Raw genomic sequence first — 11,993 nt, 5'->3', positions numbered from 1 at the left:
ATAGTGTGTAAGTACCTCAGGGATGGTGGGAGAACTAATGCCTTGGAGCGGCTAGGATTGTACAATGCCATGCTAGGGGCCAAAGTGTGCCAGCACTTCGAGGGAGAGAAATCTATGTGGCGACTGAGAGCATGTAGTTCATTCTCCTCCCTGAACTTCTCCGTATATAAGCCTAGTGCCGCACCAAACTCTAGGATGCTTAGCTGGCGGATTAATCTGCCTAGGCGAAATTGATCCATGCCAAGATCATCGTACCTTATCATTATGGTCTGAAGATGGAACGTTGGGCAGAGTTCCAGTGTGAGCTCGAGGTATATCGGCTCGATAATCCCAAAGAACAGCTCCCAAGGGTCGATGGTTAGGAGAGCCCGAATCGCGTCAGCCATTTGAACTTGTTCTATGGCAGCCCAGTCGATGTAGCGGCCCGCAATTAAGGATCGGGCCCAAAGTATTTGGAACAGTTCTTCTTGGGGCCCTCGGGGGAACTGTAGGAGAGGGTGACAAACTTCTGCTGTTGGACCCGCGGAAGATGACTTTCCCTTCCTCTTCTTCGAGGCTGGTATGGCGGTTTTCTTTCCTCTTGAAGACGACATGGTACCTGCAATCAGAATCATTAGGTCATCTTGATGAGTAGTCAAAGTAGAAGGAATACAATTTTCAATTAAAAAGTTGAATTTCAGCCACAACCAAACATAACTAATATAATAATTTTGTGACTTTATCATTGTATGTAGTAATGGCATGTGTAAGACAAAAGAATGAAGCTTTCCTAACAACATGAAATGTATGATAAATAATTGAAAAATGCAAATTACATGAGAGACATTGGCATGGAAATGTCATGAGGATGGGCATGGTAAAGTCATGGGTATGAAGTTTTCCTAATCACTTGATTTTAACATGCATTGTTTAATAACTAACCTAAGAATGCAACTTAAAGGATAAAATAATGAGCAAAATGAAAAATAGTTCAAAAGCAATGAAGATTATGCTAATAATAAGCATTAGTAATGATTAAAATAGAAGTGAAGGGAGTAAACAAATGCTAAGGGAGAAAGATTGAGCGTTAAAAATGAAGTTGAAGGCGACGCACGGGAGTGGTAGGGGGGCCATGTAGAGTTACAGCAGCTAGGGTTAGGGTTTTTAAATGGAGAAGAAAGTGAATAGTGCAGGGTATTTATAGATTTTAGGGCACACGGCCATGTCACACGCCCGTGTCCCCCAATTTCAGCCCGTGTGATTCGTAAATTTCAAATTTGGGCGCGTCTGACATTTAGTACACGCCCGTGTTCCTTGGGCATGTGGGTTCACACGGCCGTGCCCCACGACCGTGTCTAGCTTCGTTTGCTTCTCCCATGCCCGTGTTAGTTCGACAGGTTCGACCAAGGGTGTTAGACACGGGCGTGTCGTACGCCCGTGCTGTTTTAATAGGTTCGCCCATGGTTCTTCCACACGGGCGTATGGTACGCCCGTGTTGTTTTGGCAGGCTCAACCACAGCCATATCGCACGGTCGTGGAGGTTAATCGTAGCTCATGTTGGGGAAATCTTTTGTCTTGTTTTCACACGGCCTTAAGCATGCCCGTGTGCTAGGCCGTGTCTCTGTGGAAACACCTGTATTCAAGATTTCTATTAGTAAGCTAGGAGTTAAATACCAAAATGTAAAGAAATTAATATTGTTAGTGCTCGGGTTGCCTCCCGAGAAGCGGTTATTTATAGTCTAAGCTCAACTTACGTCTTCAGTGACTGGTCATGATGGTTTGAGGAGTTTATATTCCTTATTCCTGCTATCAATCTCATCAAAATAAGGTTTTAAACGGGTGTTGTTTACCTTAAAAGTGCCGAACTTGGGATGACTCACCTCTACTATACCGAATGGAAAGTTACTGAGTACCGTTAGAGGGATTTCCTCATTCGGTGTGGTAGTGACAATGTAGGGATCCGTGACATCTAATAAGATGTTATCACCAACCTTAAGTTTATTTGGAGAGGTATCGGGCTCGTTTTGGCATAGTTTCAGTTTGTTGGGTGTTCTTGTTTTGTGTGTCCGCCATTCATCAAGTTCCTCGATTTGTAGTCTTCGATCTTCATGAACAGGTCCTTCACTTGAGAAAGACTCATGTACTTCCTTCAAACTTATCTCCTGCAAAGTGTGTTGTATCATGTGGTTAGTTTTACTAGAATGATTTAAATGATCACCTTCAATTCCTGATGTGTTGCCAGAATTGCGAGCTTGAAGGGTGATTGTTTCGTCTCCCACTCGGAGTGGAAGTTCACTTGTGCCAACATCAATGATGGTTTTAGCAGTTGCTAAAAAGGGCCTTCCTAGAATTAAGGGAGTGTTGCTATCCTCTTCTATGTCTAGAACAATAAAATCAACGGGAAACATAAATTTATCGATTTTAACTAGCACATCTTCAATAATACCTATAGGGAATCTTATAGTTTTATTTGCTAATTGAATGCTCATCTTAGTCTGTTTGGGTATCCCGAGACCTAGTTGCTTAAACATTTTGTAAGGCATGACGTTGATACTAGCCCCTAGATCAGCTAATGCATGATTAACATCTAAACTACCAATTAAGCAAGGAATAGTAAAGCTCCTTGGGTCTTTTAGTTTGTTGGGTAGTTTATTTTGGAGAATGGCCGAGCAAACTGCATTCAGCTCCACATGCGACGCCTCATCCAACTTTCGCTTATTTACTAGAAGCTCCTTTAAAAATTTCATTGCGTTTGGCATCTGCGATAGAGCTTTAATAAACGGTAAGTTAATATGTAATTTTTTTAAGAGTTTAAGGAATTTACCAAATTGTTCATCTGAGCGGTCTTTCCTTGTCATGTTGGGGTATGGCACACGAGGTTTATATTCGACAGCCACTGGTTTGTTTTTATTATAATCTACCTCACCTGGACTCTTGCTTACCACAGTTTCTTACCTCGGTTCCGGTTCAGGCTCAATGACTCCTTCATTTTCTTGAATATTAATTGCATTGATTTGTTCCCTTGGGTTAGGTTTGGTATTACTTGGCAAACTACTTTGTGGTCATTCAGAGATTAGTTTGGAAAGCTAGCCTATCTAAGTCTCGAGCCCTTGGATCAACACTTGTTGATTCTTAAGTGCTGTCTTGGTGTTCTAAAAATAGGTTTCTGACACTGATATGATCTTTGAGAGCATCTCTTCAAGATTTGGCTTCTTTTCCTGTTGGTAGGGTGGTTGTTGGTAGCTTGGAGGATGTTGTGGTCTTTGATTCCTTGACCGCCCCACGAAAAATTGGGGTGGTTCCTCCAACCTGCATTATAAGTGTTACTATATGGATTGTTTTGAGGTCAAGGATTATTACCCATGTAACTTAATTGCTCGTTATCCATGGTGTGGCTATAAGGTTGGTATTCCGAATAGTTTGTTCCACCGCTACTTGCTTCGCACTGCATTACTGGGTGAACTTGTGAAGAATTAAGAAAACCACCAATCTTTTTATTTAAGAGTTCTACCTGATTAGAGAGCATGGTGACCGAATCGACATTATAAATGCCGGCTATTTTCGTTGGCTTTGTCCTCATGATTTGCCACTGATAGTTATTCAGTGACATCTCTTCTATAAACTCATAGGCATCTTCTAGTGTTTTATTATTGATGGTTCCACCCGCCGCTACATCAATCATTTGTCGACTCGAAGGATTCAGACCATTGTGAAATGTTTGTACTTGGAGCCAAAGTGGTAACCCATGGTGAGGGTACCTTCTCAAAAGGTCCTTGTATCTCTCCCATGCATCGTAGAGTGTTTCTAAATCCATCTGTACAAAAGAAGAGATATCATTACGTAATTTAGCCATTTTAGCCAACGAAAAATATTTTAGTAAAAATTTTTCGATAATTTGTTCCCAAGTAGTAATTGACCCTCGTGGTAACAAGTTCAACCACTATTTAGCTTTGTTCTTCAATGAAAAGGGGAACAACCGAAGATGAATGGCATCATCAGAAACGCCATTGATTTTAAATGCATTGCATAGTTCTAAGAAATTGGCTAAATGAGTGTTGGGATCCTTATCCTGCAAACCATCAAACTGAACACATTGTTGTATCATTTGAATAGTGTTAGGTTTTAATTCAAAAGTATTTCCAGCTACAGCAGGTCTAACTATGCTTGATTCATTCCTGTTAAAGAAGGTTTAGCATAATCATACATAGTGCGTGGAGCAGGATTTTGATTAACCGCAATTGCAGGAGGTAGCTGATTACCTTGGTTTTCAACCATCTCTTCGGTTGGGGGTTGAGTATCATCTTTTTGCTCGTTCTCCGTGTATCTTGAGCTGCGCCTTATTTCTCTTTGGTTTCTACGAACTGTACGATCGATTTCTTCATTAAAAAGTAATGGTCGCGACAGGTTTCTTCTAGTCATAAACTATAAAAACCTGCCAAGAGAAAGAAAGAGTAGGTTAATAAATAATAATAATAATAAAATTAAATTAAATTGCAAGAAAAATAAATGGCTAAAGTAATAACAATTGAGCGTTCCTAATATCTTAGTTCCCCCGGCAATGGCGCCAAAAAATTGATCGAGTGGTTTCGTGATTGATTTTAAACATTTATAATTAATCGTTCTTGAAACTAACTATTATCGCGATGTAGGCAAGTGTACCTATCAAACAGTAGTATAGTTTTAGAAAGACCGGATTGTTGAACCCAAAGGAACTAAAAGTACTAGTAATGACTGTCTTTTTATTACCTAGCCTAAGAATAATGGGGTCTTGTTTTAAACTAACTAATTTTCTAAACTAAGAACTCATAGAGAATAGAATTGGGGAATTGCTTTTGGGAAAATCGATTGAATGAAGACAACACCTAAGGAAAAATCCACCTAGACTTTACTTGTTATTTTGGCTCCGAATCGAACGATTCAATCATTCAACTTGTTCTGTAGAGATCCCTAAGTTATGTTATTATCCCTATTCAAGAATAATAACGTCTAATCCCTAGATTGAATAACCGAGACTTTTCTCTAATTAACACTATAAGGTTGCATTAAATCGATCTATGGAACCCCTTATTAGGTTTCACCCTAATCCAGTAAAATATTGTCACCCTATGTCTAGGTGCGCAATCAACTCTGCTTAATTATGATAAATATACTCTTAAAAAGGGGCTATTCCTCCTCTGAAAAAGAGCTTATCTTGAATCAGTATCCTGGGATATCAAAACAAGAATTAAGAACACATAATTAAGAACAAGTTAAATATTTATCATACGATTCAGATAATAATAACAAGATTCGTCTTAGGTTTCATTCCCCTTAGGTATTTAGGGGATTTAGTTCATAACTAAATAAGAAAACATCTTAGAAAAATAAAGAATACAAAACATAAAGAAAACCCAAAACTCTTGAAGGGGAATTGAGGAAAGATCTTCAGTCTTGATGATGAATCCGGCTTTTGAGATGAATCAATCGGCTTCCTTGGAGTAATTCCTTACTCCCTCTTCTGTGTGCCCCCTTTTCTCCTCTTCTAGGGTGTATTTATAGGCTTTGGAATGTCTTTTTAGCCCTCAAAATTAGCCTTTTCCGAATTGGTCTCAACTTGGGCTCGGCAGGGACACGCCCTTGTACGATTACTTCAGGCCATGTTTGAGCCTGTTAAAATGGCATGGGCCTATGCTATACCCGTGTGAGTCGTGCTTCGATTCTGCCAAATTGACACGACCGTGTGGTCTGCCCGTGTGAGGAAGTCCAGGCCGTGTTAAGTTTGTACTTTGGCCCATTTTCTCTATTTCTGGCCCTTTTCACGTTCCTTTCGCTCTCTTATGCTCTCCTAAGTATAAAACATGAAATTAAAGCATTAGGAGCATCGAATTCACCAATTCTAATGGAAAATCATCCATAAAATGCGTTAAACATGGGGTAAAAATATGTATAATTTACGGTTTATCAAATCCTTTTTCATAATTAAGCACAGAAACAGACAAATTAAATCACAGAAATTTTCACAGATGTAAATTCACATATCACAGACACAAAAAATAATATTAAAATATTTTTTACACTCGGATTTGTGGTCCTGAAACCACTATGACTAGGGTCAAAATCAGACTGTTACAATTCTCCCCGCTTAGGGATTTTCGTCCCCAAAAATCTTACCGTTAAACAGATGCAACATCACTTTAACAAGAGGAATTGTCTTGTTTCGCAACTCTTTAATCTCGCGGGCTAAAATACGAATCAATTTTTCTTCATAAGTCATACCAGATTGAATCTCAATTTCAGAAGGGAATATCACATGGGACGGATTAGATCTGTACCATCGAAGCATTGATACGTTAAACACATTATGAATCTTTTCTAACCCAGATGGTAGCCTCAATCTATAAGAAACTGGTCCAACTCGTTCGATGATTTCATACGGTCCAATTAACCTCAGACTCAACTTACCCTTTTTGCCAAATCGAAACAGTTTCTTCCTTGGAGATACTTTCAGAAACACTTTATCATCGACCCTAAATTCAATATCTTTTCTTTTCAAATCTGCATAAGATTTCTGACAAGCAGAGACAGCTTTCAACTATCTCGGATTACTTTCACTTTTTGTTCTGTTTCTTTTATCAGAACAATACTGTAAATTTTATTCTCACTGAGCTCAGACCAATATAACGGAGTTCTACACTTCCTACTGTATAAGGCTGCGTACGATGCCATTTTAATGCTCTATTGAAAACTGTTATTATAAGCGAATTCAATCAAAGGTAGATATTGTTCCCACACACCTTCAAACTCGAGAATGCAACATCTCAACATATCCTTAAGTATTTGAAAAATCCGTTCTGATTGACCATCAGTTTGCGAATGAAAAGCGGTGCTAAAATGCAATTTAGTACCCAGAGCATCTTGCAATTTCTTCCAGAATCGCGACGTAAATCTCGGGTCTCTATCTGACACTATCTACAATGCCACACCATGCAATCTTACAATATTAGAAATATACAACTCAGCTAGCTTATCAAGAAAATAATCAAACCGAATCAGAATAAAATGAGCTGATTTCGTCAAACGATCAACTACAACCCAAATTGCGTCTTTCTTTTTCGAAGACAGAGGCAAACCCGAAACAAAATCCGTGGTCACTCGATCCCATTTCCACTCCAGAATCATAATCGATTGTAATAACCCATATGCTACCTGATGCTCAGCTTTAACTTGCTGACAGATTAAACATCTCGAAACAAAGTTAGATATATCTCTTTTCATTCCCAGTCACCAATATAGTTGTTTCAAATCGTTATACATTTTCGTACTTCCCGGATGTACTGAAAATCTACTACTGTGATTTTCACTCAAAATTCATTGAATCAATTCTGGATTTCTTGGAGCACAAAGTCTATTTCTAAACCTCAGACAATCATCATCATCTATTCAAAATTCAAAACCAGAATCAGAATTACACTGAGTTTGTTTAGCCATAATCTCATTATCAACCTTCTGAGCTTTGATAATCTGTTGTAAGAACAAAGGTCTCACTTTTAATTCAGCTAAAACTGAACCATCATCTGACAGAACTAAATGAGCATTCATCGCACTCAAAGAAATTAATGATTTTCAACTCAAAGCATCAGCAACAACATTTGCTTTTCCCGGATGATAATCAATCTCAAGTTCGTAATCTTTTAACAGTTCTAACCATCTTCTCCATCGTAGATTCAAGTCTTTTTGCGTCATTAAGTACTTCAGACTTTTATGATAAAAAAAACGTGACATTTCTCACCAAACAGATAGTGACGCCAGATCTTCAAAGTAAACACAATAGCAGTTGTCTCGAGGCATATGCTATAACTTTTCCTTATTGCATTAAAACACAACTGAGTCCATTCAATGAAGCATCACTATAAACAACAAATTCCTTACATGATTCAGGTTGCACAAGTACGGGAGCTTCAGTTAACAGAGTTTTTAACCGATCAAAACTTTTCTTACACTTTTCAGACCATTCAAATTTTACATCTTTTTGAAGTAACTTTGTCAACGGAGTTGCTATCGCGGAGAAATCTTTTACAAATCGTCTGTAGCAACCAGCAAGTTCTAGAAAACTATGGACTTCAGAAACATTCCTTGGAGGTTTCCAATTCAGAATAGCTGAAATCTTACTCGAATCAACTCGGATACCGGAAGCTGATACAATATGACCCAGAAAACCAACTTCTTACAACCAGAATTCACATTTACTAAACTTTGCATACAACTATTTATCTCGTAGAGTTTGTAGCACTATTCTCAAATGCTTGGCATGTTTAGATTCATCACCTGAATAAATCAATATGTCATCAATGAATGCAACAACAAATTGATCAATATACGGTTTAAAAATTCTATTCATTAAATCCATAAATACGGCAGGTGCATTCGTTAAACCAAAAGGCATAACTAAAAATTCATAATGCCCGTACCTTGTTCTAAAAGCAATTTTCGAAATATCAGAATCCTTTACTCGCAACTGGTTGTAACCTGATCTCAGATATACCTTAGAAAACACAGTAGCACCGTTCGGCTGATCAAATAAATCATCAATTCTAGGCAGAAGCTATTTTTTCTTTACAGTCACTTTATTTATCTGTCGGTAATCAATACACATTCTCATTATGCCATCTTTCTTTTTCACAAACAGAATAGGAGCATCCCATTGTGAAAAACTCGGTCTAGCAAACCCTCGATTAGTCAATTCTTGCAACTGAGATTTTAATTCCTTTAACTCGGTCGGAGCCATTCTATACGGAGCTATTGAAGTCAGAGTAGTACCAGGTACTAATTCAATGCTGAACTCAACTTCTAGAATCAGAGGCAAACCTAGTAGTTCTTTAGGAAACACATCAGAGAATTCACAGACAACAGGCACTGATTCAACTTTCTTATCATTCACTTTTGAATCTAACACATAAGCTAAGTAGGCTTCACAACCTTTCTTCACATATCTCTGTGCTTTCATTGCAGATACCACAGCTGGCAGTTCATTCAGATCACTAGACTCAATTCGAATTATCTCATCATTCTTACACCTTAAATCAATGACTTCTCGTTTGCAATTTACAATAGCATCGTGCAAACTCAACCACTCCATTCCCATAATTATATCAAATTCCTTGAAAGGCAAAAGAATCAGATCAGCAGGAAAACATATATCTCGAATCAATAACGGGAAATTATTTCAGACTTTATGAACCAAAACACTTTTGCCTAAAGGGTTCAATACTCTAATTACGAATTCAGTAGACTCTACAGGCAAAGTCTTATTGTGCACTAAATTCATACAAATATAAGAATGCGTTGATCCAGGGTCTACAAATGCAATAACAAAAGTATCATACAGAGTAAAAGTACCAGTAATCACGTTGGGAGACGAGGCTTCATCATGAGCTCAGATAGCATAGGCTCTAACAGGTGCTCTGGCCTCAGATCTAACAGCAGTATCCCCAGTAGCTCTTTGACCACCATTTGTATTTCTCAACTTTCTGAAAGGTCTACCTCTAACTAAGGTATTACTCGGTCTCAGATTCTATACATTCACTTGCTCAACAGGTTCAGAATAATCACTTACAAAATGATCCAGGGATCCACATCGAAAATAGGCTCAGTTATTCAATCTACAATTTTCTGGATGTCTTTTACCATAGTATTTACATTCAGATCTCTCTGATCGGACATTCTCGACACTTGCAACAGAAGTAGTAGGAGTTAGAATACGATCTAGCTCGATCTCTATTCAAATGTCCTAAATCAGCCTTTGAACGGCTATAATCATCTCGGAATTTCTTTGGCACAGACTGAAATGATATACTCGAAGATCTCTTTCTAACATCTCTGGCTTTAGAATCGGCTTTTCTTTTGTCTTTACTTAATTCTTCAGCTTTACATGCTCACTCAACGAGCACTACCATTTCTTTAATTTCCAAAATCCCAAATAACAGACGGATATCTTCGTTTAGTCCATCTTCAAATCTTTTGCAGATTATTGCTTCATTTGATACACATTCCCGAGCATACTGGCTCAATTTCACAAATTCACGTTTGTATTCAGTAATAGACATACGGCCCTATTTAAGCTCGAGAAACTTTTTACATTTCTGATCAATAAATCTCTGACTGATATATTTCTTCTGAAATTCAGATTAAAAGAAATCCCACGTAACCCGTTCACTCAGGACTACAGATATTAAAGTTTTCTACCAATGATACGTCGTATCCTCAGAAGTGAAACGGCACATTTAACACATTCCTCAAGACTCAGAGACATTTCATCAAAAACTCGTATTGTATTCCCTAACCAGAATTCAGCTCTTTTAGCATCATCATTCGTTGTAGCTCGGAACTCTTCAGCCCCATACTTTCTAATCTTATCAATCGGTGGTCTACTCAACTGTACCAGATTCACTCGTGGCATATCAAAAGTTTGAGGAGGATTAATCGGGGGTGGAGGTTGTTGTACAGTTGGATTGGTTCTAATGTATTGGATGAACCATTCATTCATCATCTGATAGAAGGCTTACTTAGCCTCACCATCACGGCTACTCGTAGCCAGTCTAGAATCATCTTGCACCGTCCCTTGCGCGGGAGCAGACACATTGTTTTCTACATCGTCAATTACAACTCTATTGGGATCCATTTGCTATATAAAAGCACATTTCAATGTCAGGAGTCATCACACTATCATAGATTTAGATATATGGCATGTATAGCTAGACTCACATAAACTATGGTAGTCCTAGAATCGACTAAACCATAGCTCTGATACCAATAAAATGTAACACCCCTAAACCATAACCGACATCGAATTAGGGTTACGAGGCATTACTAGACAGACAGAATATTTCAGACCAATACAGGATAACATATATTAAATATCATTAATATAGAGGCATTCATCAACAATTCATTTATTAATACGGTCTAGGATACCTAAAACATACATTTAAGGACGGTTGGAACTAAAACGAATACATTTAGAATTTTTAAAACTCAACCAATTCTTTCAAACTGTTAAAGTCACACGCCCGTGCGGCTAGGCCGTGTGTCACACACGGGCACTAGACACACCCATGTTAACCAGCTGTGCCAAAAATAGGTCCTATACTGACTTTTTCTCACGGCCAATAGGCACGCCCGTGTACTGTGGCCGTGTGATACTTAGCTAGCTACTGACTTTAGCCCATGGCCATATGACACGCCCGTGTGTCAAGTGTGACAGCCCTAATTTGACCCTAGTCGGAAAGTGGTTTCGGAACCCCAAAACTGAGTCATGAAAATAATTAGATGTTATATTCTGTGCTTATTGTATGTGGAATTTGTATGTGTGAATATTTCGTGCCTTGATTTTATCAATTAGGTGTTAATTTATAAGAAAAGACTCATGTGATAAGACTTGAAAATGTGATAGGTGAAATTTAAAGTGGCCAAATAATGCATGAATTATTGACGTGAGGGACTTGCATGTCAAATGGACCACTTTTAATTCAGTGGCCGGCCATAATGATGGTTGATAGATAATATATGCATTTTATTTTAGCATTATAATAGTTAATGGCTTTATATTATGAAATAAAGAATAATTAAAATAAGGAAAGAGTGATAAAAACAAGGTATGTTCATCTTTCTTTTCCCCATTGCCGTAACTAGTGAAAGAAAAATAGAAGAAGAAGCCAAGGCATTCGGCCATGGTTATTTCATAAATCAAATGTATGTTAATGTGATTTTTTTGTAATTGTTTATGAAATTAAATTGATAAGTGTATTGTATAGTTAACCCATGGTTTAAATTCATGAATTATTGAACATATGTACATTCGGCAATTTGTTAAATTGTGATAATTTGATAGCTTTTGGAAGGTGTTGTTTAGATGTTAAATTTGCTTATATAATGTCCAAATGAGTGTAATTTTAATGAATGATTAAGTTGAATTCATTGTTGAGAGGTATGAAGTAGAAGTTGTCGTATATATATGCTTTTGGGAAAGGAAATTTGTT

The 11,993-nt window shown here is 37.8% G+C and overlaps 1 non-coding gene across 1 annotated transcript; it reads left to right on the top strand.

Moving 5' to 3' along the window:
- Window positions 1–3,719: 3,719 nt before the first annotated feature.
- LOC128294942 (small nucleolar RNA R71) lies at window positions 3,720–3,826 on the top strand. Its single transcript, XR_008285249.1, has one exon. It is a non-coding gene; the product is annotated as a small nucleolar RNA R71 (small nucleolar RNA).
- Window positions 3,827–11,993: the final 8,167 nt, after the last annotated feature.

The sequence above is a fragment of the Gossypium arboreum genome, chromosome 6 (genome assembly GCF_025698485.1).
Source record: "Gossypium arboreum isolate Shixiya-1 chromosome 6, ASM2569848v2, whole genome shotgun sequence".
Classification (NCBI taxonomy): domain Eukaryota; kingdom Viridiplantae; phylum Streptophyta; class Magnoliopsida; order Malvales; family Malvaceae; genus Gossypium; species Gossypium arboreum.
This window is presented reverse-complemented; position numbering and strand designations above follow the sequence as displayed.